Consider the following 17,782-nt stretch of genomic DNA (forward strand, 5'->3'; position numbering starts at 1 on the left):
CTGGGCCTCATTATTAACCTGCGTCAGAGAGCGGCCAAAGTCCCTGTATAACCACTTCCGGCCATTGATCTGTAGCCCATAATCTATTCCCTGGCGCCGAGCCACACTTTCACTTATACCAGCGCTTCTCAACCTGTGGGTCGGGACCCCTTTGGGGGTCGAACAACCCTTTCACAGGGGTCGCCTAAGAACATCAGAAAACACATATTTCTGATGGTGTTAGGAATAATTTTATGGTTGGGGGTCACCACAACATGAGGAAGGTTGAGAACCACTGACTTATACCCTTTCTGCACTGCTGGTTCTGACTGTCGTAACAAAATAACAGAAGCCGACTGATTAGCAGACCTGGAGGAGAACTGACTCCTGCTACATTGTTTCAGAACCAGAGAACAGGAAAAGATAAACCAGCGGTTCTCAACCTGTGGGTCGGGACCCCTTTGGGGGTCGAAGGACCCTTTCACAGGGGTTAGGAATCATTTTATGGTTGGGGGTCACCACAACATGAGGAACTGTATTAAAGGGTCGCGGCATTATGACGGTTAAGAACCACTGACTTATACCTTTTCTGCACTGCTGGTTCTGACTGTGGTAACACAATAACAGAAGCCGACTGATTAGCAGACCTGGAGGAGAACTGACTCCTGCTACATTGTTTCAAGAGTCAGAACCAGAGAACAGAAAGAGATAAACAAACACAGCTTTTAGCTGAAATTTCCTTTACAAATAACTTGAAAATCACAGAATGTGCACTGGAAATTTGGATTGTTTTTCATTATGCAAAAAACTATTTTAGGGGTGGAAATCCCCTTTAACTTCCTCTCTGTGACAGAAGTCTTAAAGGGGTAGCTCTTAGCAAACTTTCAAATTGTCTTCATTTTTTATTTCTTATAGTTTTTTAATTATTTCTCCTCTTCTGCCTCTCTCCAGCTTTCAAATGGGGGTCACTGACCCCGGCAGCCAAAAACTATTGCTCTGTAAGGCTACAGTTGTATTGTTATTGTTACTTTTTATTACTTGTCTTTTATTCAGGACCCTTTCCCATTCAAATTCCCGTCTCTCGTTCAAATCACTGCCTGGTTGCTATGTTAATTTGGACCTTAGCAACCAGATAGCTACTGAAATTCCAAACTGGGAAGTTGCTGGACATAAAAGTAAAATACATAAAAAAACATAAATGATAAAAAATAAAGACCAATTGCAGATTGTCTTAGAATATTGCCTTCCACATCATACTAAACCCATTAAAGCCTACTAAACAATAATTTAAACATTAGTAGGATTGTTTTGCCTCCCGTAATTCATAGCTTTCAGGAAAATGGGTTTCTGGATAATGGATCCCATACCTTGTACCCATCCAATCCTGGGTCCACAAATCATGTCAAAATCTCATACTCCTCCTGTAGACTAGATAGTAGGTTCCCATACAACGGGCTGGCTTATTTGTTGTTCTGAAATAATATAACTGACATGAATATAATTCAGAAGAGCAAATAAACCAGCCATACTGTATATGAACCTACTTTCTAGACTGTATCCCCCATATGTAATAAAAGGCACTACTGTTGCCCAGTAACCGTAACCCATAGCAATCAATAAGAGCTTTTAAACAGGTGACCAGTAAATTCTACCAACTGATTGCTAGCTCCTGGGCCAATATAGTGCCTTACATTACATAATCCCATATATACTGTATATATATATATGGTGAAACAAAAGGTGTTTATTCAAAACAACATCTAAAATATATATATATATATATATATATATATATATATATATATATATATATGTATACGACATTGAAGAGGACAAGAATACTATATAAAAAATTCTAGATCTAGATGTTTGTGAATTGCGTTTGTCAGTAGTTACAGGGCCATTCATAATTGGTAAAATAAAGCTTTTGACTGAATGGGTTAACATCAGCCCAACAATAAAAAGGAGCCCCTCCCCTCTCATTGCAGTGCAGGCAGGGGCGGAGCAAAGGGCTCACCTCTCTCATTTGCTAACAAGGACACCAGAGATACAGGCTGGGAATGTACAGAGGAGGGAATGCAGACAAATATCCCCATCTGCCAGTTTCCTCCATGCAAACACATACGTAACATAACTGCCCTCTTCTCCAACAGGACTGCCTACAATGCTCACATGATTTATGGGTATTTAACCCTTTGCTGTCAGTAGCTGCTGAGAGATGTGCTCCAACAACAGCTGTAGGGCCCAGATATAACAGTTTAATGCCACTATCTTATCCAGTTCTTTCCATTTTGCCTTCTATCCCCCTTCTCTTCCTATCTGCTACTGCTGCTCTGCAGGGCTCGGGGTACTTGGCTCTAACTGCCACCTTTTCCTTTAAAAAACAAACCCTGCAAAATGGAAAGATGTCTATATATCCCTGCAGTGATGACTACACTTTCCATCAATCGAGCATTTGCTGAACCAGTCAATAATCAGCCCTGCAGCATGTGTATTGTATAGGAGCCCAGATTTAAAGGTGTCAGAAGCAAATGGGGCTTGAACTTCTGAAATCACAGAAAATTACACAAACTAATCTCCATCATTTTGAAACATGGAACATTTTCTGGCTTGGTTGGTTTTTCCATCGCTGCAGCATTCCCTACCTAGTACCCATGACAGGCTGGCATATAGGCTATTATTCAATGCAGGCAGTTTGCAGAACAGGCACTGAGAATTTCTCACAGCAAAACTGAATTACATCCATGCATTGGTCATTTTATTGAAATAATTCCCTAGTACAGCTGGCAGTTACGACACAGTAATTTCCTATAGGCTGTAAGACAATTCATCAGCTGCAGCGTCTTGGCACAGAAGGAGGTACAAAATATATGTTATTTCATTAGCTGTGCTTATGGAGCCAATAACTCAGGCGCTGAGAGAATATTGCTATTTACTATATACTAGCACGTTGGTATATGGATACGGAACTGGCAGCATACTGTACCTGCTGTTACTGCAATGAAAGGGTTCAATATAATGTTGAACTATCATTTATATTATGAATCCAGTAGGAACTTAGGGCTCATATTTGCTTGTTTATAGATAAGCTGTTTAGAATACAATGGTTATCAGGCCCAGACTGGCAATCTGTGGGTTCAGGCAAATGCCAGAGGGGCTGCTGTAAGGTGCCATAGACAGTCACTATTTATTGGGCTGGGGGGGGCTGTTTGGGCCTCTGTGTACTTGAAATGCCCGAGACTATTTTGAATCCCAGTTCAGGGCTGATGGTTATTTAAAGGGTAGTTCACCTTTAAATTAACTTTTTGTATGATGCAGACATTGGTATTCTAAGACAATGTGCAATTGGTCTTCATTTTTTATGGCTTTTCAGTTATTTAAAGTTTTGTTCAGCAGTTCTTCAGTTTGGTATTTAGAAGTGTTCTAGTTGCTATGTTGCAATTTCCCCTAGCAACCAGGCAGTTGTTTGAACAAGATGAAGGGTAAAGACACACTGAGCTATTTAGTAGCAGCTACTTGTCACGGCTACTAAACTCCACAAAATCCCCTGCCATAGACAATACTGAGAATTGCCTCTGCTAAAACACACATAGAGACAATTATCAGTAAATGATCAGCATTGTCTATTTTAGTAGCTGTGATAAGTAGCTGCTACTGGTATCTCTGTGTGTCTTCTCCCTAAGGGCGAAGACAGACAGGGCGATTAGTCGCCGCAACTTTCCAAAAAGTCGTGGTGACTACTCCGCAGGATGAAATTGCAGTCGTGATTTGTCCGATTAGTGCAATTAGTCGAGATACATAGGGGTCAAATGTTACTTACGGCTCTCTATACACCCATAGCATGAAATCTTCTTACAAAAATAAGAAATTTTATAAATCCATTAGTAGGAAACATGCAAAACTCATTCATGCAAACAGGCAAGTGATAGCCGTGCAGTCATGGGAAATGGGAACCCACAATGCACTGGGCCCTATAAGATTCTGCAGCCAATAATAGAAATAATAACACTCTATAGCTGCAGTTCTTAAACAATGAGGCCAAAAGCTTTTAAAGGTTGGCCATGGTCCAACATAAAGGCCAATTAGGGTGAAGGCTTTTATACTGCTACGGATGAGCTGCAAACTTTAAGGGAGTTGCTGTTATTTCATGTTCTCATATCTTTTTTGGGCTTTGTTATGAGCTAGGGGGAAATTGGTCAGATGTTTGACTACAATGGGGGGCCCGAACCCTAGAAGACTTCTGCTCTATACATTTGCAACTGTGGTTTGTACACAACAGAACTGACAGAGAAAAGTTAAGGTGACCATACATGAGCCAATAAAAGCTGTTGAAGGACCACGTTGGCAGTTTATTGACCCATGTATAGGGACCCAACCGATAGCTGGGCAGAAATCGGGCAGAGTTTAATAGGAAAGGTTTAAAAATTCTATTAGGGCCAGAGGTACATCTACTTGTTGATGCGGTCCTCACCCCGACTGCATTCCATCAATGTGATCTGATTGTTTGGCCCTCAAGGTGGACATATTGGGGAAAGATCGGCCTTTTGGCAACTGTAGCGCTACAGGCTGAACAGCTGGGTTTGATTAGCCTTAGGTAGCTAGTCAGTAGTCCTCGAAACCCTGGCTGGTCAGTCTCACAGGTCTTGGAGTTAAAAAGACATTGTGAGGGGTGTGGGAACTTGATATCTAGAGGCCTGACCACACTCACCTACCTGGTCTGAGGTCTATACCACTGCTGTTACTGTGTTATTTATCATGTCTTATTTCTGCTGGAAGCTATTTTTGTTCATGTAGAAAACTACCTTTATTTTTTGTATATTGCTGTCCTGGCATTTACTCTGTGGGACTCAACAACAAACAAATCTTTTAGTCTATGGCAAACTTAAGCCTTCCAAAAATAAGGTCTTTGGGCCAATGAGGGGTTACTAACCTCCCAAAAGATTTGTAATTTGAACATGGGAATGTCCTTGGTGGGTACAGTACATGGCTCTTTAGATCGGACAGGTGGCAGAACATGGCTCTGAAGTTGAGTAGGTAAAAGCCAGAGGGTCTCTGTTGTGGTGAAGATGGCAACCCAGAGATCTACATTAGGGGCAATTGATAGTCCATGGCTATGTAGGAGGATCAGGTCACTATTCATGTTTCGACAGGGGACACAAAGACAGGGATGAGTAGGTATTAGGGTGACCACTCAGTATCTAGAATATCATTACTATACACTGACACCAGGGGGCTACTGCTGTAGATGGGATATGGGATGGGATACAACTGCAGCTGCAGGGCCATAGGTTGGACATCTTTGATGCAGCAAATAAATTGTTATTTAATAACCTTATACCATAAAACTATCTGTGCTGGTAGAGCAATAGGGGAGACGTGTGCTATACACAGTGGCAGAAGAACAAATAAGTGACAATAGAAACCCTAGGGAAATACAGAAAATACCCAGGATGCAGTGTGGGTAGGAGAGGGATACAAGGGATACAAGGGATGGAGAGTGGGATCAATAGAGAGATAACACAGCTCTGCTGTCCCTACTTACAGGCACCCTATCCGGGTATTTCTTTCTGATCTTCTCGCCCTCCTTCTTCCTGTATTCGAAAGGATGATCCTCCTTGTACTGGAATTTCATGGCTGCCCCAGGAGATAGTGTATATACAGTATATAAATGTATATATCAGTCAGCTGATGCCCCTCGGTGTCTTCTGAACAGCTGCTGCCGGCCCTTTAAACCCCAATTACAGCCTCCAGTGTTTGGAGCAGAAGAGCTGTGATATCTGAGGACACGCCCCCTCGGGAAGTACCAGGGAATGTTGACATTAACTCTATCCTGGCAGGGATGGAATTTAGCTGAAAGCAACCCCTCAGTTACATCGGCCTTGGGTTTGGGATATTCTGGTGCTATCTAAATAAAAATAAGGATAACCGCTGAAAAATGAACTTAGACCCAATATTACATTTTTATCCTCCCCCCCAAACCTTGGGAATAAGACTTTTCAAAAACATATATTTGAATTGGGACTGCCAGAATCCTCAGAGTCTTCTTTCTCTAATTTTACCGTTTGGCCCTGGGGCCAAATGACCGCATTACAATGACGGGGATAGGAAAAGTCGGAGTGAGGACTGCATCAATGAGCTCATGTGGTCCTCGATCAGACAGAAAAATCAAGTCTGCCTTATTTTTAGCCAGATATCTCTTGGGAAGGACTGTCGGAGGGCCCCATACACAGGCAGATAGACTGCTGAATTGGTTGGAAAGGACCAATTAAATCTGCTCGCGTATGGCCACCTTTACACTGGCTTGTATAAGAGGGAAGCACAAACAGAGCCATTAATGGTTTGGAGTAAGGATGCACTGAATCAGCTATTTTAGGATTTGGCTGAATCCTCCGTGAAAGATTCGGCCGAATTCCAAACCTAATCGAATCGTCTGTGAATTAGGCAGACGAGGGGGTAAAAAGAACCAGGGAAAATTTTTCAACTTCCGTGTTATGTGTTTATGTTACAAAAAGTCACATGATTTTAAGGATTCAGATTCAGTTTGGCCGAATCCGAATCCTGCTGAAAAAGGCCAAATCTTTGCCGAATTCCGAACATAATCCTGGATTTGGTGCATCCCTAGTTTGGAGCATGAGAGCAGTTGCAAATGTGGAAAAGGTTTGTGGGTCAGATCAGACCCCGGCAGAACTATCTGGCCAAGTTAAAAACAATATGTTTGGCACTAACTGCCCAAAACACAAAAATCTCCATAGTTGGGTACAGACCTCCAATGAATTTATTTGGTACCCAAAACCTGCCCAGTGTCTCCCCAGGGGTATTGGCAAAGATATAGTTAACTCTCTGGATTATATTATAATAATAATATAATAATAATGATAATAATACTATAATATAATACTATTCTTATTATGTAAATATAATCTGACCCTCACACACATGAGGGGCATATCCAGCAGTGCAGCAGCAGAGTCCAGATAAGGTGCATTCCCAGCACAGGTACAGTTTATGGGCAGTCGCACACATAATCCCAAACATATACACCCAGTCCTGTGTACTCCCAGTCACCTGGCTTTTGTTTTCATGGAGTCATGAGAATTGCGCTGTCACAGGGCGGGGTGACATATCAGCTCAGCAACACAGAGTGCAGTAGGGTTCACTTAGATTATTCCTGCCATAGAGGCTTCCCCAAGGCACTGACACATCTGAAATGTGCTCTTTTTATTTAGTAAAAGTAACTCCAACATTTTAGTGCCAAAATGTTATTTTCCTTTCCAGTGCCAGACTGGGGAAGACCCAATCAAAAGGCCCACCACTCCAGCCTCACTCTGTCCCCCCAGCTAAAGGCCCACTGCTTGCGCCATTTGGCCCCTAGCACTCAATCACCCAGCCTGCGGGTGTGCTTGGGCTGGTAGGGCCCAAAAGGGAATGGGGCCCACCAGATTTGTCCTGGTGCACTGGTTGGCCAGTCTGACCCTGTTCCTTTCAGTTACAGAGTGCTTATTATAAAGATACCTAGTCCTCTAGTAGCTGATACTTCCAGTCTGACTGCCCCCAGCCCCTCAATATAAGCTTCATTCATAAATAAACACACCTGTACTGAGTCGGAACGGCGGCCCAGACCCGACCCTTGCCGGCGCTCCCCCGGTCCACGGTGTTCCTCCCCTGGTGCGTTAAACTTATGCACGCTCAGGGGAGGATGTCGGGCGGTGGCCCCTGCAGGGGGTGCAGCGGGGGCACTAGGGGGTACAGGGGATGCGGCCACCCGAAGGCGGCAGCCCCGGTGGGCCCTGCACCCCCAGTCCAACCCTGCACCTGTATACTGAATCTAGACAAGCAGCACAGAGCAGGGATAGGATGTTGGAGGGTCACTGGCCATTATATGGTTAAAGGTTGGCCACCCCTGATTTACATTATCCTCTCAGATTAGGGCCCCGGCTTGATGCCATGCCCCCTGATTCCCCAAGTGCTCTAAAGGTGCCCATACACCTTCAGATCCTCTCGCTTGGCGATGTCGCCAAGCGAGCAGATCTTCTCCTGATATCCCCCACCGAATTATTATTATCGAATTACAACAACAGGTATAGGCAAGGTTGGTCTGGGGACCACATCAGCGAGCCGATGCGGTCCCCAATCCGACTAGATTTTCTTACCTGCCCGATCGAGATCTAGCCGATTTCAGGCCAGATATCGGTCGGCCAGGCCCGTCGGTAGTGCCCATACATGGGCCGATTAGCTGCCGAATCAGTGTAAGGGACCCATATCGGCAGCTAGAATGGGCCCGTGTATGGGGACCTTAACTCCCTGCAGAGCAAAGTCAATGAGACAGATGTATAATGAGACTCCCATAGGCAGGAAGGGAGGAAATCTGGGGAGTTGTGAAACACAACATGTGTTATATGAAAGGAAAAGAGATTTATTTTCTGCGTTATGACTCAGGAATGGAAAAGGTGGGTTGAGTTCAGCCTCCTCCTATGAGCAGGAATCATGTGAGGGGAAAATATGGAAGCATCAGGCCTGGGATCATGCAGTGAGTCAGCAGAAACAGCGGGGGGGGGGGGGGTATCAGGTATACGGAGCTGTGCTTCTGCCCTGCTGACTGACCCCGGCAGCAACAATTACCCTGTCTGAAAGCTCCCCATCTGTCACCAGTCAGGGCTGGCGCCTCCAGTAACCAATACTAAGGATTACTTTCTCAGCAACAACCATTTTTTGCAGGGATTAGTCTATTCAAAACAATGTGACAGCTCCTATTTATTCACCCAAAGGCTGCTTAGTTTAGTACAGTCCGACCCTATCTCCCATCCTCTCTTAGTGGATTCTGTGAGCTGTAGTTTAGCAATGCTTGCAAGCTGGGCATCCTTTGTTTATGTTCTAGGAAGATGTAAAATTGGTTAGAGCGCTTTCTGAACATTCATTTCCCTAATTAAATGAAAATGCAGTTCTAGAAGCTAGCAATTAAGCACCGGATCCCTCCTTCCATCATGAAGTGCTATTCCTTATAACCGCCTGCTGTTTCTCCTTTCTCATGACCTTGGTTGAAACGTAAGCCCTCAAAACAAATCAACGTAAATTTGCTCTGAGCACTTTTGCAATGTACATTCATTATATTTTTAAAGACACTAGCAGTTTTACACTGTTAAAATGATATATTTGAAACAATAGTGCCATCTGCTCTTCTATTCTGCTGATCGGCCACAGCAGAAAATGAAAGGCAAAGTAAACCTTTAAAAACCTATTGTAAGCACTTTTGCAATTTACATTCATTATTTATTTTTTTTAATTCCAAGATATTAAGGGTTAAAATTAGAAACCTCACATAACTTTTCTCACGTCTTTCCTAACCAGAAGAACATCAGCCCCACCCTCTTTCTTTTTCTTCTGCAACTTCCTCAACTACTTCATGTTGGGAAAGTGACCAGCAGGTGGCGCTGTTGTGACAAAATGCATTCATATTAACAGTACTTTTAACCCCTAATATCTTGGAATTAAAAAAAAAAATAATAATGAATGAATGAATGGAAATTGCAAAAGTGCATAGAATAGCTCTCTCATCTATTTTACATCAACTTATTGTAAAGGTTTACTTATCCTATAAGTTAGTGAGATCTTGAATATGACCCGTTGAACAGGAGGTTGCACTAATATTTCAAATTCATTATATTAGCAGTATAAAAACTACTACTATCTTGATAACTAAAAAAAAATGTATATAGCAGAAGTGCTTGGAAGAAAGCAATTTTACTTTCATTGTCCTTTAGAAACTTGCCCAATTGATATCAGGTCGGCCATCATTTCTGTCTGCAAGGTCAAAGGAAAGAGGGAACTCTACCAGCTTATAATGTAAAGCACTTTGAAAAGGCCTTCATGGTGAAGAGAAGTGCATTTGATTTCATCAAAGCAATTTCATGCAAAAGCTTTTCTAGTCTCCAATGACATCCCTTAGGGCAGTGATCCCCAGCCCCTTAGGCTAATGCCAGACGAGGCGTAGAGCGGATATTTTCGGCAAGCGGAAAAGCGCTTGCTGAAAATTCCACCCTACGCCTCCTACATGTGCCTGCACCCGAATGAATGGGATATGCTCGGGTGCAGGCACATGTAGCCCATATACGCATAAAAACGCAAGACTTTGCATTCTCTCACGTTTTTATGTGTATATGGGCTACATGTGCCTGCACCAGAGCGTATTCCATTCATTCGGGTGCAGGCACATGTAGAAGGCGTAGGGCGGAATTTTCAGCAAGCGCTTTTCCGCTTCCCGAAAATATCAGCCCTACGGCTGGTCTGGCATTAGCCTAAAACCAGGAATCCCCAACCTTTCTTACTCGTGAGCCACAGTCAAATGTAAAAAGACTTGGGGAGCAACACAAGCACCATAAAAGTTCATGGAGGAGCCAAATAAGGGCTGTGATTGGCTATTAGGGGCCTCTATGCACACTATCAGCTTACAGGGGCTTTATTTGGTAGGAAATCTTGTTTTTATTCAACCAAAACTTGCCCCCAAGTCAGGAATTCAAAAATAACTCCCTGGTTTGGGGGCACTGAGAGCAACATCCAAGGGGTTGGGGAGCAACATGTTACCCCCGAGCCACTGGTTGGGGATCACTGCCTTAAATGTTACTCCTAGTTGCCTTAAAGTAGGTGTTTATTCTTGAACTCCTGGCTTGGAGGCAAGTTTTGGTTGCATAAAAACCCAGATCCTTCTATAGGCTGCCACGGGCTTCCAAATAACCAATCATAGCTCTTATTTAGCCCCCCCCCCAGCAATTTTTCTTTTGCTTGCGCTGCTCCCAAACACTTTTACCATGTGAATGTAGCTTGTGCAAATAAAAGGTTGGGGACCCCCTGCCTTAGTGTATAGATACTGGGGGTGGGTGTTAAGATACATCTTTGTTAAATTGGAAACATTAATCAACAAATTTACAATCCACTGAATGACATTTTTTTCATCTTTATTCTGCCTTTTTTTCATTAAAACTTTTTACCTCTCTCCAAACTCCCAAAAACATATAGAAGCTTGGGACTGGCGCAAGTTGTCCTTTGTATGGTGTTCCAGAACCGCAATGTAACCACAACATGTACAAAACCAGCCCATTCACAAAACAGATGGGGATATTTAATAAAATACACTAATGGGCTTATTTAACAATTTTTGAGTTCGGAAATTCGAGATTTTTTTAATTCCAATAAACTTGCATTTAGAATGCTCACTTACTTATTAATGTGGATGTGGATAAGGGGGATAGGAGTTAGGGTGTCCCTGTGGATAAGGGGGATGGGAGTTAGGGTGCCCGTGCAGATGATGGGGATTTGAGTTATGGTGTCCCTGTGTATAAGGGGTATGGGAGTTAGGGTGTCCCTGTGGATAAGGGGGATGGGAGTTAGGGTGTCCCTGTGTATAAGGGGTATGGGAGTTAGGGTGTCCCTGTGGATAAGGGGGATGGGAGTTAGGGTGTCCTTGTGGATAAGGGGGATGGGAGTTAGGGTGTCCCTGTGGATAAGGGGGATGGGAGTTAGGGTGTCCCTGTGTATAAGGGGTATGGGAGTTAGGGTGTCCCTGTGGATAAGGGGGATGGGAGTTAGGGTGTCCTTGTGGATAAGGGGGATGGGAGTTAGGGTGTCCCTGTGGATAAGGGGGATGGGAGTTAGGGTGTCCCTGTGTATAAGGGGTATGGGAGTTAGGGTGTCCCTGTGGATAAGGGGGATGGGAGTTAGGGTGTCCTTGTGGATAAGGGGGATAGGAGTTAGGGTGTCCCTGTGTATAAGGGGTATGGGAGTTAGGGTGTCCCTGTGGATAAGGGGGATGGGAGTTAGGGTGTCCTTGTGGATAAGGGGGATGGGAGTTAGGGTGTCCCTGTGGATAAGGGGGATGGGAGTTAGGGTGTCCCTGTGGATAAGGGGGATAGGAGTTAGGGTGTCCCTGTGGATAAGGGGGATGGGAGTTAGGGTGTCCCTGTGGATAAGGGGGATGGGAGTTAGGGTGTCCCTGTGTATAAGGGGTATGGGAGTTAGGGTGTCCCTGTGGATAAGGGGGATGGGAGTTAGGGTGTCCTTGTGGATAAGGGGGATGGGAGTTAGGGTGTCCCTGTGGATAAGGGGGATGGGAGTTAGGGTGTCCCTGTGTATAAGGGGTATGGGAGTTAGGGTGTCCCTGTGGATAAGGGGGATGGGAGTTAGGGTGTCCTTGTGGATAAGGGGGATGGGAGTTAGGGTGTCCCTGTGGATAAGGGGGATGGGAGTTAGGGTGTCCCTGTGTATAAGGGGTATGGGAGTTAGGGTGTCCCTGTGGATAAGGGGGATGGGAGTTAGGGTGTCCTTGTGGATAAGGGGGATAGGAGTTAGGGTGTCCCTGTGTATAAGGGGTATGGGAGTTAGGGTGTCCCTGTGGATAAGGGGGATGGGAGTTAGGGTGTCCTTGTGGATAAGGGGGATGGGAGTTAGGGTGTCCCTGTGGATAAGGGGGATGGGAGTTAGGGTGTCCCTGTGGATAAGGGGGATAGGAGTTAGGGTGTCCCTGTGGATAAGGGGGATGGGAGTTAGGGTGTCCCTGTGGATAAGGGGGATAGGAGTTAGGGTGCCCCTGTGGATAAGGGGGATAGGAGTGGGATCTGTGCTCATGGGCCGGTATTGCCAATGCATTTTCTTTTCCCTCTGCCTGTACCTTCTAGTGCACTTTAATAGCTCAGGAATGTTCTATTTCCAGTAAGGGATTAATCAGTAACAGGATTTAGTAGTTGAAGGGTAAGGAGAGGAATAAAGGTCTGTACTCGTTAATTACATCACATTAAGAGTCAGATTCCAGGGTAAAGGCTTTTCGCCATATCACAAGAGATTGTGTAACCTGACAACACGACACACTTCTGTATCCAGGCATTGTTGTGCAACACTTTCAAATCCACATGGTGGGTGAGGTGGCAGCCCTATGCCCAATTGCTGTGTGCTGGGGCATGGCTATGCTCATTGTGTCTGTGTGGCCACACAGATTTAAATCCTCATTGGACCAGGTTGCCTAATGAGCAGATCTTTGCCCAGTTTGGTCACTAATACGTTGGGCCAAATCAGGCTCATCCAATCATTTGGGGACTGGAGTATTATTGGGCATCCATGCAAGTACCAATTAAGCTTCTGTTCATCTATTGGCTTCTTATTTTTGTTAGGGAAGTTGTTCAGTCAGTGACAGTGTTAACACCACAAATACAGCACAAGTCATTGAACCATTTCTTATTTTAGATGTGACCCAGTCTGAGATTAATTTTTCAATCCCTTGGTACAGTTCCGACTCACCAGGGGCCCCTGACACACTTTGTCAGACTGTTTCTATCAAGTAAAATTTGCCTTCATGGCTTTAATATTTAACAGAGCTGTAAGGGCCATGGGCCAATAAGAGCAAAGACATTATTATATCTAATATGTGCAAATAAAATATTAAATGGCAGAACGGTTTTTATAGGAATATTTTACCCTGCTGGAGTGCAGAAAATCCAAAAAGTACATTACATTGAAATAAGTATTACAAAGGCCTATATTTTTCGCTGCTCTTACTCTTTGTCACTGCGCTGCCATCTGGTGGAAATGATGTATATTGCAGGCCTAATTTTTTTTTTCAGTCTTCAGATGATTCCTGGGTTTTTTAGGTCCTTTGCTGCACTCTGTCTCTGACTATGTCTCTGATTCTGTACTAATCAATAGAACATACAGTTACTGTTTGAAAACAAGACGCACTTATACAATGTATATTAACTAAGTGATAGGATGAATTTGGGAAAAAAGTTACGTCACTGTCTCTGAATGTGCTACAAACTGATCAACAGTTTCAGGAATCACTCAAATGGTCTGCACCAATGTATATATAATCAAAAACTGTATTAGCAGTGGACTGACTACCATACTGTAGAACCTCTGGTTGAAGGGGGGGGGGTGGGGGCATCTGGCACATTTAAGATAAGCTACATAGCTTGCTATCTACTAGTAAGCACAGTACTTGTAGGCATATTATGCTAAGGGTGATGATACTAGGGGTGGGCCAACCCGACCGGGCACCCTAGAGGCCCCTGGGGGGGGGGGTGAGGGGCCTGCACACCCCTAGTCCTTCCCTGCATATCCCTGACTCTCTTTCAAACCACTTCCTGGTTGCTACGTTAAATTGAATCCTAGCAACCACATTTATCGCTGCTCTTACTCTTTGCCACTGCGGTGCCATCTGGTGGAAATTATGTATATTGCGTCATTCCTTTTTAAGTCATCAGATGATTCCTGGGTTTTTTAGGTCCTAGAAGCCCTGGGGGGGAGGGGGGGATGTGAGGGGCCCGCACACCCCTAGTCCTTCCCTGCATATCCCTGACTCCCTTTCAAACCACTTCCTGGTTGCTACGTTAAATTAAATCCTAGCAACCATATAGTGGCTGAAATTCCAAAGTGGAACGCTAAATAATTCAGAGACCTCATATAATGAAAAATGAACTCAAACTGCAGACTGTCTCAGAATAGAACTCTTGACATCATACTAAAAGTTAATTTAAAGGTGAACCCCATTTGTGGTTTATATATTGTTTGTCAAATAGATGATATATCCACCTTAACAATCCTAGGTATAAATAAATGTGTATATTTCAATATACAAAATCCATTAAACTTATAATTATACCTCAATAGGCGCATAACAGCTGACAAAGAAGAACAAAATCGGTGCAATTAACGGCTAATGTACTCTATTGATTTTAATTCAAACGGACATTTGTGGTTTGAAAGCAATTAACCTCAGACAGGGGATCAATATGGCAGTGGAGAGACTATCTATGGAGCAAGAGCCCTAAGCTCCTCAGCAAAGTCAGTGTAGGGCAGCCTGTATGAGCATACGTGTATGTGCCTTCTGCGAGTGGATTAGAAGGATTAATGGAATATGTAAGCGTAATGCATAATTTTTTTTAAAGTTAAACATGACAAACAGGGAAAATGAGGCCACTCCATATTTGGTCCTTGCGAGGTGGATAATTCCTCTACCTCGCAAGAACCCATCATGGAGAAACGTCATTGCCCTGTTTAGCTCTAGAACTAACAAAAACCACAGATTTATTAATGATTAAAACAATAAGCAAAAAAGTATGTTCCGCAGAAATCCTATAAATTGTTCTCATGTTAAACAAGGGGATATACACACTTTGGTGCGTCTGAAGTTACACCATCCCTACTTAGCACAAGGCTGTTGTGGTGTTTGATTTCTATGAAAAATGTGACCTGTGCTGCAAGTGTGCAAGAGTGATATCCCCCCCCTCCTTCCCAGCAGCCGATCAGTAGTGATGAGTGAATCTGTCCCGCTTCGCTTCGCCATAAAATTCGCGAAACGGCAAGAAAATTTGCAAAATGGCGAAAAATTCACGGAACGCATTTGTCGCACAATTTTTTTTGTCGCCTGTGTCTTTTTTGTCACCTGTGTCTATTTTGTTCAGGCCACTGCGCCTTTTTGTTCACGCGGCTGCACCTTTTTTTGACGTGACCGTGCCGTTTTGACACGACCGCACCCAATTTGACGCAACTGTGCCCTTTTTTGACGTGACCGCGCCCGATTTGATGCACAACAAAAAATTTCCAAGCAACAAATTTTTCTGCGGCAAATTTTCACAAAACAATTCGCCAATGGCGAAATGCGGAAATTTGCTGGCAAAAAAATTCGCTCATCACTACCGATCAGCAGAACAATGGGAAGGGAGCAAGATAGCAGCTCCCAGTAGGTATCAGAATAGCACTCAATAGTAAGAAATCCAAGTCCGGCTTGGGACTCCTCCAGTTACATGGGAATAGGAGAAACAATAGGTTAGCTGAAAGCAGTTCTAATGTGTAGCGCTGGCTGAAAGCTCAGACTCAGGCACAATGCACTGAGATGGGGCCTACACACCAATATTACAGCTAAATATACATTTGTTAGTTCAAGAATAAAATGTTAAATGTTAGAGTGAATTATTTGCTATATAAACAGTGTCATTTAGAAATAAAAAGTACACCATAAAAATCATGACAGTATCCCTTTAAGGATTTTGCACTGTTTTATTTTGCCATTCTTAAACACAGGTTCTTTCTCTGCCTGACAAGTTCTTCAGACTAATCTGTAACATGGTGGTTCCATGGGCTGCTCTCTATCTCCACTCCAGATGGGAATCTTTTTATTCCTCAAGGTAAAGGAAGCTCATTTCTTTCTTCGGGTACGGGTGCAAGTTTGGGAGACTTGTGGGTGCTGCGGGCGACAGTAAAACGACTCATTCGGACAGCTTCCTCATAGCAAGGTGGGGTTTCAGGCCCAGCAGGGGCAAAAGAAGTAGGTGCTCCATGAGAGTGAGAAACAGCAAAGATCCTGCGGGCGGCCGGGCTGAACACTGACTGTAAAGCTGGAAAAGCCAAACAGCTACGTGAGGTCACAGATTCATGTATATGGCTTTAGGGCTGAGTGAACAAGTTGGAAGTGGCCACAGTAGCCCTCTAATATGTTTAACCATTTAGCAAAATACAGACTTTAAAAGGTAAAAGTATCCATTTTGGACATTAACACTTGAGGACAGATTTATCAAAATTAGAAAATTCTTGATTTTTCTCTGCACGTGTTTTTGCCTTTTTGGATAATTATCATTTGTTGATTGAATTATTTCTTGCATTGAACAAAGTTCCCCTAGACATTCATCATAAGGCAACTTCAAGATAATCTCAAGTGGAGGGGTACAATTTCATTACCAAATGCCCATTTGTTTGGATGGATTTCAGGAGCTTTGAGCACTCACATTTTTTAATCTTTATCTGTGAGTTTTCATTGAGACTAAGCTAAATCTTTCATCCCAACCTTTAATAAACTGGCCCCTTTTTTGATAATAATTGATGTGTTTTCGTATGGCCTCCTTAGGGCTCTGGCACACAGGGAGATTAGTCCCCCATTGCCATCCCACCGGCGACAATGTAAGTCACTGGTGGGATGGCACACGCGGCGGCGCGATTTCGGCAAATCGCCGAAAATGCCTCGCGGGGCAACTTCACCGATATGCCGAAATCGCCTGAGCAGCGTGTGCCATCCCACCAGCGACTTACATTGTCGCCGGTGGGATGGCAATTCGGGGAGATTAGTTGCCCGCAAACAGGGAGATTTGTCGCGGGCGACTAATCTCCCCGTGTGCCAGAGCCCTTATGGACTTTAGTAACATAATCCTTTGTACACAAGCCTGGGGGTGATCACATGATTATGGGTTGAGATTACTTTAATTCTATAAGGACACATGAAGTAGAAGAGGGATACCCAAAAAAGCTTTTGGAGAGAGCTTATATAAGTAAATCTTCTCATTATTGTGCATAGCTAGTTTTGAATACTGGAGATTGTATTGGAGTTAATTCTATTAGTGGAACTAATAGAATGTGTGCACAACTCCCACTGTGTCAGTCTGGTGCCATGCTTGTGATGCTACGTCAGTAGTGCGTGCCACGGTCAAACACACAGACTTACCTCAGTAGCTTGGTTCCCTTGGCCATCCCTAAGGAGCCTCTATATTTAAGCACCTCAGTTGCACACTAATGTGCCAGTGGCATTACTTTAAGCCAACATGTTACTCCTGAGCCACTGGTTGGGGATCCCTGCTTTAACCAATGGACTTGTGTGGCTGCTATATACTAACCCCTGCATCACTACTTGTTATCCCCCAGCCCACCAGCTATTGTAGATATTTTTGGTAGTTGCCAGATAGTTCTGGGAACTGCAGTTTTGCAAAGACTGGAAGCCAAACCACAAGTTGCATCTAACACAACAGAAAGATAATAACTGTAGTAGAAAACAATC

At 43.8% G+C, this 17,782-nt stretch overlaps 1 protein-coding gene across 1 annotated transcript in view; it reads right to left on the reverse strand.

Annotated features, from left to right (window-relative positions):
• Positions 1 to 15,997: 15,997 nt before the first annotated feature.
• dmbt1 (deleted in malignant brain tumors 1) overlaps positions 15,998 to 17,782 on the reverse strand; it is a 78,785-nt gene continuing 77,000 nt past the window's right edge. The window contains exon 13 of the mRNA XM_031905496.1: positions 15,998 to 16,355. The gene's annotated coding sequence lies outside the window, so the exon portion shown is untranslated. The remainder of the gene's footprint in view (positions 16,356 to 17,782) is intronic.

This window comes from Xenopus tropicalis, chromosome 7 (assembly GCF_000004195.4).
Source record: "Xenopus tropicalis strain Nigerian chromosome 7, UCB_Xtro_10.0, whole genome shotgun sequence".
NCBI classification, from domain to species: domain Eukaryota; kingdom Metazoa; phylum Chordata; class Amphibia; order Anura; family Pipidae; genus Xenopus; species Xenopus tropicalis.